The sequence below is a fragment of the Palaemon carinicauda genome, chromosome 15 (genome assembly GCF_036898095.1).
Source record: "Palaemon carinicauda isolate YSFRI2023 chromosome 15, ASM3689809v2, whole genome shotgun sequence".
Classification (NCBI taxonomy): Eukaryota; Metazoa; Arthropoda; class Malacostraca; order Decapoda; family Palaemonidae; genus Palaemon; species Palaemon carinicauda.
Genome location: NC_090739.1, coordinates 61,300,384 through 61,313,056, shown reverse-complemented (window position 1 = coordinate 61,313,056; position 12,673 = coordinate 61,300,384). Strand labels below are relative to the sequence as shown.

The 12,673-nt window shown below is 46.1% G+C and overlaps 2 protein-coding genes and 1 pseudogene across 3 annotated transcripts in view; all 3 read left to right on the top strand.

Moving 5' to 3' along the window:
* The window catches only part of LOC137654624 (zinc finger protein 665-like), a 272,648-nt gene that overhangs the window by 108,705 nt on the left and 151,270 nt on the right, over positions 1-12,673 (top strand). The gene's annotated exons all lie outside the window — the stretch shown is intronic.
* Positions 1-12,673, top strand: part of LOC137653990 (zinc finger BED domain-containing protein 5-like) — a 153,300-nt gene that overhangs the window by 109,436 nt on the left and 31,191 nt on the right. The window lies entirely within an intron of this gene.
* Positions 10,403-10,521, top strand: LOC137654861 (5S ribosomal RNA; annotated as a pseudogene).

The window sequence follows — 12,673 nt, the reverse complement described above, 5'->3', positions numbered from 1 at the left end:
ACCATCCATAGATCTCTTTGCAACCTCGCTGACCAAGAGGCTTCCAATCTATTGCTCTCCAGTCCCGGACCCAGCAGCAATACATATAGATGCTTTCCTCCTAGATTGGTCACATCTGGATCTCTACGCATTCCCACCGTTCAAGATTGTCAACAAGGTACTGCAGAAGTTCGCCTCTCACGAAGGGACAAGGTTGACGTTAGTTGCTTCCCTCTGGCCCGCGAGAGAATGGTTCACCGAGATACTTCGATGGTTAGTAGACGTTCCCAGAAGTCTTCCTCTAAGGGTAGACCTTCTACGTCAGCCACACGTAAAGAAGGTACTCCAAAGCCTCCACGCTCTTCGTCTGACTGCCTTCAGACTATCGAAAGACTCTCGAGAGCTAGAGGCTTTTCGAAGGAAGCAGCCAGTGCGATTGCTAGAGCAAGGAGAGCGTCTTCCATTAGAGTCTACCAATCGAAGTGGGAAGTCTTCCGAGACTGGTGCAAGTCAGTTTCTGTATCCTCGACCAGTACCTCTGTAGCTCAAATAGCTGATTTTCTCTTATACCTGAGAAAAGGACGATCCCTTTCAGCTCCCACTATCAAGGGCTACAGAAGCATGTTGGCATCGGTCTTCCGGCATAGAGGCTTAGATCTTTCCAAACATAAAGATCTGCAAGACCTCCTTAAGTCTTTTGAGACCACCAAGGAGCGTCGTTTGGCTACCCCTGGATGGAATTTAGACGTGGTACTAAGATTCCTCATATCAGACAGGTTGGAGCCGTTACAATCAGCCTCCCTGAAAGATCTCACTCTTAAGACTCTTTTCCTGGTATGCTTAGCCTCGGCTAAAAGAGTCAGTGAGATTCATGCCTTCAGCAAGAACATCGGATTTTCGTCGGAAAAAGCCACTTGTTCGCTGCAACTTGGTTTTCTAGCCAAAAATGAGCTGCCTTCTCGTCCTTGGCCTAAATCTTTCGATATTCCCAGCTTATCGGAGATCGTAGGCAATGAACTAGAAAGAGTCTTATGCCCTGTTAGAGCTCTTAAGTTCTATTTAAAGCGTACTAAACCTTTACGAGGCCAATTTGAAGCTTTATGGTGTTCAGTTAAGAAACCATCCTTGCCTATGTCAAAGAATGCTTGGTCAGACTTTATCAGATTCTTAATACGAGAAGCTCATTCACATCTGAGTGAGGAAGACCGAACTTTGCTTAAGGTGAAGACGCACGAAGTTAGAGCTGTAACAACTTCCGTGGCCTTTAAGCAAAATATATCTCTGCAAAGTATAATGGACGCAACCTATTGGAGAAGCAAGTCAGTGTTCGCGTCATTTTACTTGAAAGATGTCCAGTCTCTTTACGAGAACTGCTACACACTGGGACCATTCGTAGCAGCGAGTGCAGTAGTAGGTGAGGGCTCAACCACTACAATTCCCTAATTCCTTATCCTTTTAATCTGTCTCTTGAAATGTTGTTTTTTATGGGTTGTCCGGAAGGCTAAGAAGCCTTTCGCATCCTGGTTGATTTGGCGGGTGGTCAAAGTCATTTCTTGAGAGCGCCTAGATTAGGGGTTTGATGAGGTCCTGTTGTATGGGTTGCAACCCTTGATACTTCAGCTCCTAGGGGTCGATCAGCATCCTAAGAGGATCGCGAGGCTCTGTAAGGAAGACGTACTTAAAAGGCAGAGTAATTGTTCAAGTCGACTTCCTTACCAGGTACCTATTTATTTTGTTTTTGTTATTTTGATAACTTCTAAAATGAAATAAAAAACTCTTAGCTCATAAAATGTAAACATATTTTACTGGTCTCTACCCACCATCCTGGGTGTGAATCAGCTATATATTCACCGGCTAAGTTAAATATTTAAAAATGATATTTTAATTATAAAATAAATTTTTGAATATACTTACCCGGTGAATATATAAATTAAATGACCCTCCCTTCCTCCCCAATAGAGACGCAGTGGGACGAGGAGAAAATTGAGTCTTTGTTTACATAAGAGCTGGGTATCTGGTCGACAGATGGCGCTGTTGGGCACACCCGCAACCTGTGTAGCGATCGCTGGCGAGTTTTTTCCGTAGAGTTTGTCTGTCGAGCAACAGAGTTGCAGCTATATATTCACCGGGTAAGTATATTCAAAAATTTATTTTATAATTAAAATATCATTTTGCATATATACAGTGTGTATATATATATATATATATATATATATATATATATATATATATATATATATATATATATATATATATATATATATATATATATATATATATATATATATATATATATATAATATAAAGGAATAAGTAGAAATGACAGAGAAAGTAATACTTACTTACATACATACATACATACATACATACATATATATATATATATATATATATATATATATATATATATATATATATATATATATATATATATATATATATATACAGTGAACCCTCGTTTATCGCGGTAGATAGGTTCCAGTCGCGGCCGCGATAGGTGAAAATCCGCGAAGTAGTGACACCATATTTACCTATTTATTCAACATGTATATTCAGACTTTTAAAACCTTCCCTTGTACGTAGTACTGTTAACAAACTACCCTTTAATGTACAGAACACTTAATGCATGTACTACAGTACCCTAAACTAAAACAGGCACAAATATTAAAGGTGATTTTATATCAAGCATTTCCTAAACATGCTAAAAAGCACGATAAAAAATGGCAACCAATGTTTTGTTTACATTTATCTCTGATCATAATGTAGAAACAAACTGGAGGTAGAGCTTTGCTTATTACCCAGACATATTTCCCATACTTTTCCCTTAGAACTACATCACATCTTCCTACTTTAGAGATATATATATATATATATATATATATATATATATATATATATATATATATATATATATATATATATATATATATATGTGTGTGTGTGTGTATATATATATATTTATATGTATACACATATACATACCTACATATATACATAAATACATGCATACATATATATATATATATATATTACTGTATATATATGGGTTATGGAAAAAATCCGCGAAGTGGTGAATCCGCGATGGTCGAACCGCGAAGTAGCGAGGGTTCACTGTATATATATATATATATATATATATATATATAGTGAGCCCTCGTTTATCGCGGTAGATAGGTTCCAGACCCGACCGCGATAGGTGAAAATCCGCGAAGTAGTGACACCATATTTACGTATTTATTTAACATGTATATTCAGACTTTTAAAACCTTCCCTTGTACGTAGTACTGTTAACAAACTACCCTTTAATGTACAGAACACTTAATGCATGTATTACAGTACCCTAAACTAAAACAGGCACAAATATTAAAGGCGATTTTATATCATGCGTTTCCTAAACACGCCAAAAAGCACGATAAAAAATGGCAACCAATGTTTTGTTTACGTTTATCTCTGATCATAATGAAGAAACAAACGCATTTACACATCTGTGTATAGGTTAGTTTTTGCATCGATTATATTGATTATTCAGTACAGTATGTTGATTTTGTTATTACCAATGTTTTACTTAATTTTTCTTAGGACTTTCAAATGAAATGTTTTTCTTTATGACGCCGCCTGAAACGATGGCGTCATGAAGTACGCTCAGTAAATAAACGAAGGCATTTAACGCGCATGATGAAAGTGATAAATAATGATATTACAGTAAAGGCTTTTAGAAAATATGTTATTACAAATATTATTCACCGTATCTATATAAAATCATACATACGTAGCAAAGCAGGAAAACAATTTACGAGAGAGAGAGAGAGAGAGAGAGAGAGAGAGAGAGAGAGAGAGAGAGAGAGTTGTTTTACGTACGTAAATGAAAATTTTAAACAAAAAAATAGCCCCATTTCATATAAAATAGGTTATTACAAATATTTTACTTTATCATATTACAGTAGTCTGTATAATACTGTAAAGTTCAGTACAGTATGTTGTTGTTATAGTCGTGGCAATGAAATTCTCACGAAACAAAAACACGCCATGATTACAACGGCTGATTCATTCTCTCTCTCTCGCTCTCTCTCTCTCTCTCTCTCTCTCTCTCTCTCTCTCTCTCTCTCTCCCTCTCTCTCTTCGTGTTATACAATACTTACATAAGGATGAAGTTATGCCGAATTTACATCCATTTCAATCGTTGCTAAAAATACGGCATCCGATTTCATCAGCAAACCACTATTTTTAGGGAAACATCATTTTATTCTAGAAAATTGCTACTCTTTAAATACAGTAGTTAATTGCACATTAAGAAAGCATGTACTTTTGTTTTTAAATTTCGGGTGTGTTTTAAAAATCGAGTATTGTTGACTTCTTTTTGTTTTACTTTTGGCTGTGATTAGATCAGCTGACGTCTAGCTGCCGCTCTTGAGAGTGTACGAATACACTAACAAAGTATCGTTAATACCATTTCTTAACTTATTCAAACCGTCTACAGTATACGGTTGATATTACATAAGCACCAATGTGTTATAACCTATCAAATTTTTTTGTTTATTACATTTAAAACAACACACACACACACACACTCTCTCTCTCTCTCTCTCTCTCTCTCTCTCTCTCTCTCTCTCTGGCTACTTTTCACTACCTCCCATTCCTTACCTCTCTCTATCTCTCTAACAAATTATATCTTTGTTGCTCCTCAAAGTTTCATTTATATTGAAAATCAATCATGATTCAATTTTCCTTACTTTTTCCAATCTCGCACCATCGGTCACATCGCGGTATTTTCGAAATTTCCGGAAAATCCGCGATATATATATATACATGCGTTATGAAAAAAATCCGCGAAGTGGTGAATCCGCGATGGTCGAACCGTGAAGTAGCGAGGGCTCACTGTATATATATATATATATATATATATATATATATATATATATATATATATATATATATATATATATATATATATATATTTATTTATACATACATACATATGGTACTAAAAGGAAGGCAAGAATTTAAATATTTTCTGGGATGTTAATTTTTCATCATATTGGGACAATGGGTACCGGTAATTTGTATATCAGTCTGTATATGCAAGTATATATATACATATATATATATATATATATATATATATATATATATATATATATATAATTATATATATATATATATATATATATATATATATAAACTGCCCATTTTGTGTATGTATGTGTGTCATTCCTTTTTCTGTTACTTCCTTTATCTTATTTTCTAATATTTTATATTATAATATATTCTCTTATACAGACATAAGGAAGAGTTCTTTTCCACATTTTATTCCTCTCTCGCATAAGTGTGAATATATGTATGTACTGTATGTATGTATATCCATGGATAGACAGGTACAAAAAGATGGGCTACCGTATACAGATGGACAGATATACCTGTATATGAATAATTGAAGAAGACCTAAATAATTCACTTGTATGTAAATACTTTTATCTATGCAAAATACAATTGTTCCGTAACCGAAATACAAACCACGCTATTTACATTGGGTTTACTTTTAGCGTAGCTGAAATGGCGAGCCATTAGAATTTAACGAGGGTGTATTACCCCCGCGCTAGTTAGCGGGGGAGTAGGGGAGTGGTAGCTAGCTACCCCTCCCCCCCCTCACACACCGGTGAAGCTCACTTTCACTTTTGGCTTGGACTTGGACAGACGTCTCTGTCTTTGTCCTCGCTTGGCAGCCATTGTTTGTTTTGTCTTTACTTAATCACTTACTTTTTTTTTACTCAATATGTATGTACTGTAAACATTTTTTCATGTTTGTATATATATTTGAGTATAGAAATCAGTAAGTTTCCTTTTCAGAGTTTGTGCTTGTGTGTGTAGTGTACGATATCTCTGTGGAGCCCTCGGCAGTTTAGGCCTCCACGGTGTAATTTTATGGGTTGCGATCAAGTTTGACTTCGGTCTTTCTCTCTCTCTCTCTTGAGGTCGTTCTCCCTTTTACTATGTTACTACACCTTTTGTAGCTTCCTTCCCGTGTGGGGGGGGGGGGGGGGGTTTGCTACGCCGTACGTTTTGTCTCAATTAGTTTATGAATCTAATTGTATTTGTTGATTTTTCAGCTTTGTAGAACGATTCCTTTCGGGGTTTTCGTTCTTTCTATAGTGATCATTCATTTTTATATTACATAATTACATAGTTACATAATTATAATTGTTATAATTCTGTTTTGGTTACAGCTCTCCTTCCGTGAGTGTAAGTGGTTGTGAGGGCATGTGCCTGTTGTGTAATTCTTGTGTTCCTTTCCCTCGGGATTCCTCTTCGGAGCCTTCCCGGGGGAATGATTGTGTACTAATGATTTTTGTTTTATTTTTTTGCAGTTACCGATCTAGTTCGTTTCTGTAATATGGCAACGGAATGAGCTGTCTTGTTGAGGCCTGGGGATTCGGCTGTTGCTGCCTCCCCTATGGATTTTCATCAGGGGCGTGTCTCCTACTGGAAGTACTCCCGTGATGATTGACAGCTCTCCAGTTCATTTTAGAACTCTCAGGAGGCTCGCCTCCTTGGGTGGGTAACTTTCCTTCTGAGGGAAGTTTTTCCTGTCCAGGCTTGAGTTTTTCCCCTTTTGAGGAGTTCTTCTCTTGCCTTTTTTTCGTGCGACTATGCTCTTGGTGCTGAGCGGTCGCACCTGCAGTTTCGCTCAAGGGGCTGGGCAACTGCAGGAGCCCCTCTTTAGAGGATTGCTTCTTTTAGGTCACTGGCTGACCAGTCTCTTCTACGAAGTGTTTCTCTTTCGTTCGCGAGAGAGTACACTCATAGAGACTCCTCTTCGGAGGATTCTTCTGCTGTTGTTGCTGTTCGCCGTAAGGCTCACTGTCCGCCTCGTCGTAAGGGCCTCCCATCTCCCTATAAGGGTGCTAAGAGGCGCCTTTTTGAATCTCCGTATGCAGCCTACAACTCCTTCTTCTTGATCTTCCCCCCCTGGTGCAGATGGACAGCAGTCTGACCTCATCTTCCGACGGGCAACGGTCTTCCCGACGGACAACGGTCTTCCCGACGGACAACGGTCTTCCAACGGACATCAGTCTCCCGGCGGACAGACAACGGTCTTCCGACGGACATCAGTCTCCCGACGGATAACGATCCCTTCGGGGCAAAGGGTTGCCTCCCACGAGGGTTCTTCCCTTGCGTGTCAGGGTTCCCCTGCGCGCCCTTCTGCTGTGTTCTCTCCTGCTCAGTGTTAGCGCACAGGCGCTCTCCTGCTCCTGCTCAGTGTTAGCGCACAGGCGCTCTCCTGCTCATCAGCGCTTTCCTGATCGTTAGCGCTTTCCTGATCGCTAGCGCTTTCCTGATCGCTAGCGCTTTCCTGATCGCTAGCGCTCTCTTGTTCGCCAGCGCTCTCCTGTTCGTCAGCGCTCTCCTGTTCGTCAGCGCTCTCATGATGATCATCTCTGCTGTTCCTGTTGGTTCCTGTTACGCGCCCTGTGCGCTCACGTTTGCCCTCGCGATCTAGAACTTCGGTTCAGGTCTTGGTCAAGGACTCTTCTTCTACGCACAGGCTTCCACTCGTTGCCTTCTGCTCGCCAGAGATCACTAGCTCGCCATCGACCTTAGACGCGTCAACGTTCACCTGCTCGTCAGCGATCTCCTACGCGTCAACGATCGCCATCGATCTGCCACGCGTGTCAGTTCCTGAACACCATCAGTAGCGATCTAGCGCTCGCCTGCTGTGGACCACGATCTCCGGTAGCTGAGTCTTGCCGTAGATCTTCCTCCTGCTCGCCAGCGCTCACCTTTACTTCTGTCCTTCTGTGCGCCAGCTTTCTTCAATCACCAGCGCACATCTGCGCGCCCTTTTTTGCCACGCACCAATGGGCGCCAATGGTTTTCTGACCGCCTAGGATCGCCTGATTAACAGCTTGCTTCAGCGCTCACCTTTGTGATGCACCTGCGCGCCTTCTGTTAGCGCGATGCGCGCTAACCATCACTAGTGTCTCTCGCGTTGGCAATCGCCTACGCGCCCGCGCGATTCTTCACCTGCGCGCTAGCGTTTTGTTAACTCACCACCGCTCGCCAACGTTCCGTCGCTTGCCGACGCGCCATCGCTTGCCGACGCTCCATCGCTTGCCAACGCGCCTTCACTCTCCTACGGGCCATCGCCCGCCTACGCGTCATCGGTCTCCCGACCGCCTGCGCTCACCTGCACGCCCACGTGCCTGCGCGTCCACACGCCCACGTGCCAGCGCGACCGCACGCCCACGTGCCTGCACGTCTACGCTCATGCGCGACCGCACGCCCACGTGCCTGCACGTCTACGCTCATGCGCGACCGCGCACATGCTCTCCAATGTTCGCCCGCGCACGAACCAACGGTATTCCATCGCGTGGACGGACGGTGTTCCGTCGCACGGACGGTGTTCCGTCGCACGGACGGTGTTCCGTCGCGCGTACTGACGGTGTTCCGTCGCGCGGACCGACGGTGTTCCGTCGCACGGACCGACGGAGTTCCGTCGCGCGGACCGACGGAGTTCCGTCGCGCGGACCGACGGAGTTCCGTCGCGCGGACCGACGGTGTTCCGTCGCGCGGACCGACGGTGTTCCGTCGCGCGGACCGACGGTGTTCCGTCGCGCGAACTGACGGTGTTCCATCGCGCGAACCTACGGTGTTTCTTCGCGCGAACGTCGGCCTAATTCTTGCAGTATCCATTGGTCGCCTATGGGTTATCGCTCGCCGACCTCCAGCTCCCGCCCTTCCTACCACGCTCGCCCTCCTTCTGCACTCCTTCGCTCACCTTTGTTCGGTTCCTGCGTGCCCGCGCATGGGCGCTTCCTCGTTCGCCCACGCGCAAACCATTGATTTACCATCGCGCGAGCGCCAGGGCGATTGCGACCGCGATTCCCTTTGGGGTTTCGCAGCCTGGCGAGTCTTCTGGAGCGTATTTCCAGAACACGGCCTCACCCCGTAAATGCAGAGCATGGCACATGCAAGAACAGGAAGAATCTTTAGGGAGGTCTGAGCAACATTCTTCTTTCCAGAACCTGGGTTGGCCCTTCCCCGTCATTCCCTGGAGGGGTTTTTGCCGGGGGCTTTCCGTTCGAGATTTCTCCATCGGCCAAGGGGTGACTGGTTTACCCCTTCCTCTTCTCCATCTCGTGAAAGGGGCTTACCAGGTCCTTTCCCTCCTCGGTTGCGACCCGAGGTTTTGTTCAAGGAAGCTACAGGAAGGTCATGGGTACTTTCCTCCTCTCATGCTCAAGCAGCTTGGCGTTTCGTCGTCAAGTATCTAACTTGCGGGCAAGCTCGATGTTGGACCATCTGGACGCAATGACCGAGGGCTTCCTTTCGGGTGTCTCATCCGTGGATGTCGACAACCTCAGACACCCTTCCATCCTTGAGAAGAGTTTGTTTGTGCCCAAGGACAGAGACATAGACAGCGGTTGTGCGGAGGAAGTCGACTTCCGTTTTCACTCATCCAAGGCTCTTTCTTCCAGACCCTGCAAGGCTCCAGCGCCTCTTTCTTTCAGCCACGTCGGCCTAAGTTATCGGACTGGCTACGACAACTGAGACAAGGTGTCCAATAGCAGTTCCCTCCTGTCAGGAACAGGTGGCACGGGAGGCTCTCCCGGGGGAGCATAGGCTAGTCCTAGAGGGAGCGGCAGAGTTCACGAACTCTAGGATTGGCACCCCCCCCTTGCAGGTTTCACGCTGGGAGGATGCCTAAGGTTACTCATCCGGATGACAGCTTCCCGATGCCCATTCCTGCACAATCTCTGTGATCAGCCAAGGATATCGCGCCTGCCGTCTCTGTCAGCGAATTCAGTGTCTCTGAACCCCTATGCCATAGGGTCGGCAAGAGTTTTGCCCGTTTGGGCAGATTGGTCCATGCCTTAGGAGAAGGTCCTCCTTTGGATCGTCGACGGCTTCACCCCCGGCTTCTTCAGTCGATCCTTTCTTGTAAGGAAGTATCTGAGACGGGAGTTCCGTAGTCGACCTCTCAGCCCTGATCAAGTTTGTCGAACAAACTTCGTCCAGCATGGAACAGCAGAATCGATCAGACTGGTAACGAGGCGACAGGACTCCTTAGGCCCTGGATCGGAAGGACGGGTACTTTCAGTTTCCATTCCATCCATCTTCCAGGAAGCTCGTGGAATTCAGCCTAGACTACAGGTATTCCTGCTTAAGATGCAGTGTGGCGATCCCGCCGTGGCATCGCAGGTTTTTTTCCCTAGAGAACTCTCCCTGCTTTCCTCATGGCCGCTCAGGTGCAGGCTTCCGCCTCCTTTGCCTTTTGGAGGTCTGGTCAACTCTGGTAGGCTCGGGTTCGACCTTCTTCAGCGCCGGGACAAGCTTCCGTATGCTTACCATGAGTGGGGGTTCATGGTATTTTGCTAGGAGCCTTCTCTTCTGCCTCAACATCTGGAGTATCTAGCCATGATATTGAGTCAACGGCCTTACCACGTTGGAAACCCCGCTTCTCGTCCGTCCAGCGAGGTTAAGCAACGTCGGGTCTGGTCGGTACTTGGATGGGTGACCGCCTTGGGACGCCAGATTCTGTTGCCGCCTCCTCTGAACCTTCCCTTCAGTTGACTGTGGCAAGGCTGAGGAGAATCGCAGTACCTGTTCTCAGTCAAGCAGAGCTTTCAGCCCTACCTTGGAACGTTTCCTAGTTCTCTTTTCCTCATTGACCCGTCTAAAGTTCCGAACGGTCGCCTCAGGATAAGTTCCCTGTGGGGCGGCCCAAGTTCCGGTGGTTTCAAAACAACGATAAACCGGACTTTCTGGCCCCTATGGGACCAGCGGAACGATTAGACCTGCAATGGGTGTTGACCTATGGAACCTCTTGATGGGAGTGGATATTCTCGTCCTTTCCCCACATTTTTTATGCTGTTCTCGGACTCGTCAAAGAAAAGGGGGGGGGGGGGCATGTTCCAGTCCAGGCCTATGGGCAGGACCTGAAGGATACCTCTCCATCATTCAGGCAGGCTTAGGGGCCGTAGTCTGGCCCCTCTACAGATCCTACAGCTCCTGCCGAGTCGCTCCGTGCGCGTCGACTTCATGGTACTGGCGTGTTCTAACCAGCAGGGGACGCATTTTCACACCTTCACTTCTTGCAGTAGAGATACTGAGATGATTTGAGATCCTCTCAATACCACCATCGGCTCTCTCATTCCGGGCAGAGGAATGTTCTCTCCGTCTATCCGAGCAGAGCCTCGTAGAGAGAGTGTACCTGGGGGTCTTTGGCCTTGAGTAACCAGCAAGTCCTGGTCTGGGGGACCTGATCGCGACAGCTTGGAACCTCAAGCTTCCGCTGTTCTTCCCCCCAGTCTCAGACCCCGAGACTCTGGCAAGATGCATTCCGGTGATGGTGGGACAACATTGACGCCTGCGTCTTCCCTCCTTTGTTGTCTGTTGAGAATGGCTCTCACCAAGACCAGGTTGTCTGTCAACCTTTCAATGGCCCTGAGAGCTCCACTGGGACTATGCGCAGAACGGTTTCCGGACCCTCTGCATCCCCTGACGGAACTCCCGGGAGAGCTTCTCCCACGGCACAGGCTACTCGAACAACCACACTGCAACATCTTTTACGAGGCGGGGCGTCGCTTCGGCTTCACGCCTGGAGACACTACGCCTCCTCCTCAAGAAGAGACAACCCGCTACAGTCGCGGGACGGAGGTCGCGTCATCTGCGATAGTCATCCGCAGGGGTCTTCAAGGCGAAGTGGAGAGTCTTCGATGGTTGGTGTCGTGGGAGATATACCTCTTCCCTTGAGGCCTCTTCTTCAGCAATAACGAACTTATTGCCTTTCGGCGGGAGGAAACTCCTTTCCGCTCTCGGCAATGAAGGCTGTCGCTCAGCCTTTCCCTGACCTTCAGGCTTAAAGGAATAACTTTTTCCTTCCCGCTGAACCTTTCCTCGCTCATGCGAAGCTGCGAACGTCCCTGCCCTAGTCGGAGTGAGACCTCCAACTTGGAGCATGGCTCGGACTTTTTAGTCCCTTAAGAGATCTTCTCAAGACCCTTTACGTCAGGCCTCTGATCGTATTCCGTCTTGGGGCTCCTGCTCACTCTGGCCGTGGCCAGTGTGTAAGCAATCTTCTTGGTCTCGTACGGCTCCGCCCTTTCTAAGGAATGGGGGAAGGCAACATTCAGGTTCACTCCTGAGTTGTTGGCTAGACTCAGAATCTTGGGGTCCCGGCCCTTCGGTCCAATTCCTTCAAGATTTCGAGTCACCATTCTGTATCTGATGTCCCAAAACCTTCTCCTTCTTGCCAGTAAAGGAATCGAGAGGTTAGCTTTGGGAACAGCTGCAGTTTGTCCTCAGTTGCAGCCGGTTTGGGAGCACAAGAAGGACACGGGGGAGAGTCACTAGTATACCTCTTCAGCTCGGACTCAAGGACATTCATCTCGACCTGACTCCAGACCCTCCCCCGTCACGTCGCCCTACAGCACGATGTCGGATACATCGCAACGTCCCTCGCCTTCGAGTAATACTACTCTGTGACGCAGGTGCTACAAGCTGGAGTCTGGGAGCGTCTAATGACCTTCTCAGCCCGCTTCCTGCAGGGCGTGACCCACAGGAGTTTCGATACGTTTTCTATCGCTCTGTGGTGGCTACACAACAGCTGGTCTAACCTCAGGCTCCTTTTTGGACAGGTAGCAGAAGGTTGAGGGCATTGTTATCAGGTTTTAGTCTGCATGAACGAAAGAAGTAT